Source organism: Trichomycterus rosablanca, chromosome 10 (assembly GCF_030014385.1).
Source record: "Trichomycterus rosablanca isolate fTriRos1 chromosome 10, fTriRos1.hap1, whole genome shotgun sequence".
Lineage (NCBI taxonomy): Eukaryota > Metazoa > Chordata > Actinopteri > Siluriformes > Trichomycteridae > Trichomycterus > Trichomycterus rosablanca.
The window spans coordinates 9881217-9883688 of record NC_085997.1 but is presented as its reverse complement, the minus strand read 5'-3'; the positions used below and the strand labels follow the sequence as shown (position 1 = coordinate 9883688).

Genomic DNA, 2472 nt, shown 5'->3' with positions numbered 1-2472 from the left:
GAGTGGTAGGAGAAGCCATGGGAGGCTATGACCTTACCCAGAGAGCGGGTGTAGATAGAGAAAAGAAGTGGGCCAAGTACAGAGCCCTGAGGAACACCGGTTGAGAGAGTGCATGGGGGAGATATGGATCCCCTCCATGACACTTGGTAGGAGTGCCATTCAAGGTAGGAGGTCATCCATTGCCATGCTGAACCTGTTACTCCAAGGTTGGAGAGAGTGGACAAGAGAATGCTGTGATTCACTGTGTCGAAGGCTGCAGAGAGGTCAAGAAGAATGAGGACCGATGACAGTTTGGCTGCTTTGGCTGCATGAAGCTTCTCAGTAACAGCTACAAGTGCTGTTTCCGTAGAATGCGCTGCCTTGAAGCCAGACTGGTACGGATCGTGGAGGTCATTCTGAGTAAGAAAGGCAGATAGTTGGTTATAGACAGCACGTTCAAGAATTTTGGATAGAAAAGAGAGGAGTGAGACAGGTCTGTAGTTGTTAATGTCTGTAGTGTCTAGTGTAGGTTTCTTAAGAAGGGGAATGACCTGAGCCTTCTTAAAAGCAGTAGGGACAACACCTGATGTCAGGGAGTTGTTGATGATGGGTGTGATGAAGGGGATTAGGTCCTGTGAGATGTCTTTGAGGATGGTGGATGGTATAGGGTCGAGTGTGCATGTAGTGGGATTGCTGGATGAGAGGAGCTGTGCAACCTCATCCATGGTGAGTGGGGTGAAGCTGGTGAGTGTGTTGGTGGGTTGAGGGTCAGTTGAAAGTGGGTCAGTCGGAGAGAAGGATTGATTAATTTTGTCAATCTTGTCCTGAAAGAATGTTGCAGTCAGTAGCAGTAAGAGAGGCAGATGGGGGAGGAGGAAGAGGGTTCAGAAGAGAGGAAAAGATAGCATGAAGCCTACGTGGGTCAGCAGCAGATTGTTCAAGCTTTGCTTTGTAAAAAGATGTTTTTGCAGCAGTCACATCGGATGAGAACCTGGACAGCAGATCGTGTTAGGAGTGGAGATCAACACCAAGCTTAGATTTTCTCCACTTTCTCTCAGCTGCCCTTAATTCTCTTCTGTTGCTGCGCAATGCATCTGAAAGCCAAGGAGCAGGGTGAGAAGGTTTTCCTTGTTTAAGGGTAAGAGGACAGAGCTGATCGAGGACAATATTAAACCAGTTAAACATGGCCTACTACTGCTGATATCTCACAAATCAGTGATTATAAATTATTAATGGCATTTGAAATAATAAAAACTAAGACTAAGATTTGTACTAACTTTTGTATCTTTTCACATTATTATGTATGGTAGAGGGTTAAAGATGTAAATTTGTACAAAGCATGAGATGTCAGAAGTGGGATTCAAAACCACACCTCCAGGGGAGACTGCGATCTAAACGCAGCGCCTTAGACCGCTCGGCCATCCTGACTAGCTAGAGTACCACAGATACCATGCTCGCCTCACAAGGAATAATATTTGTACAAATTCCTTAATCTTTTTACATTATTATGTATGGTAAATTTACTGACTGTAACCCATTTGCTGCACTGTACACTTTGTCACTACGCTGTAAACCATATATCAATAGAAAGGGAGCCCCATATGAGCACTCCAACTGACCAAATAATGTTTTTTGGGTGGACCATTGTTAGCACTGTAACGGCACTAGCGTGTTAGGGTGTGTTTTCTCTGGTATGAGTGTATTAGGTACAGCCTTCTTGTTGGGTTTTTAACTGACTGGATTATTTATTAAGATTATTTATTATTTTTTAAGAGCTCAAACCCTGTTGTGCACCACCCTTAGGCCAGACTTGGTGCTCTGGTCCCCTTCATTGAAGTCTGTATACATCACAGAGCACACAGTTCCATGGGAGAATTCAACAGAAGAGGCCTATGAGTGCAAGAAACTGCGCCACACAGAACTGGCAGCAGATGCTGCTGGCTGCTGAAAGAACTTGGCATCCATGGACAGGCTCTACGACAAACAATTAGATCAGTCTCTGAAGCGGCCGAAAGAAGCAGCCAGTGGATATGGATCAAGCGGAAGGACCATTGCTGGGCTCAAAGAGCATCGACAGGACCCGCTCACTAATTCCCCCCACACCCCATCCCATTAGAGAACCCAGGTCACAACCCTCCAGGAGGAGGATGAACAAGGTATACGATTAGTGCTAGGCTTGACTCGGGGAAGAGGACACCCCCTGCCTTGCATAGTCCCGTGGGCTGCGCCACTTAAATAACCAGGCAATTCTCATGATTGGGCATGGGACACAAGCTCAGGTTTGATCATCCTGTAGCTGTATCGAACCCACGCCTCCAGGGGAGACTGCGACCTGAACGCAGCGCCTTAGACCGCTCGGCCATCCTGACTAGCTGAGTCATCCTCAACACCACCCCCACCCCACACAGACTAATATTTTTATATACTCAGAATGTGGCTCCGCCCATCCCGCCACTCACCAACCCAACTACTGGAGGACCAACACTGGTTCTT

General features: G+C 46.8%; 1 non-coding gene across 1 annotated transcript; it reads right to left on the bottom strand.

Moving 5' to 3' along the window:
• Positions 1-1324: 1324 nt before the first annotated feature.
• trnal-uag (transfer RNA leucine (anticodon UAG)) lies at positions 1325-1407 on the bottom strand. Its single transcript has one exon. It is a non-coding gene; the product is annotated as a tRNA-Leu (tRNA).
• Positions 1408-2472: the final 1065 nt, after the last annotated feature.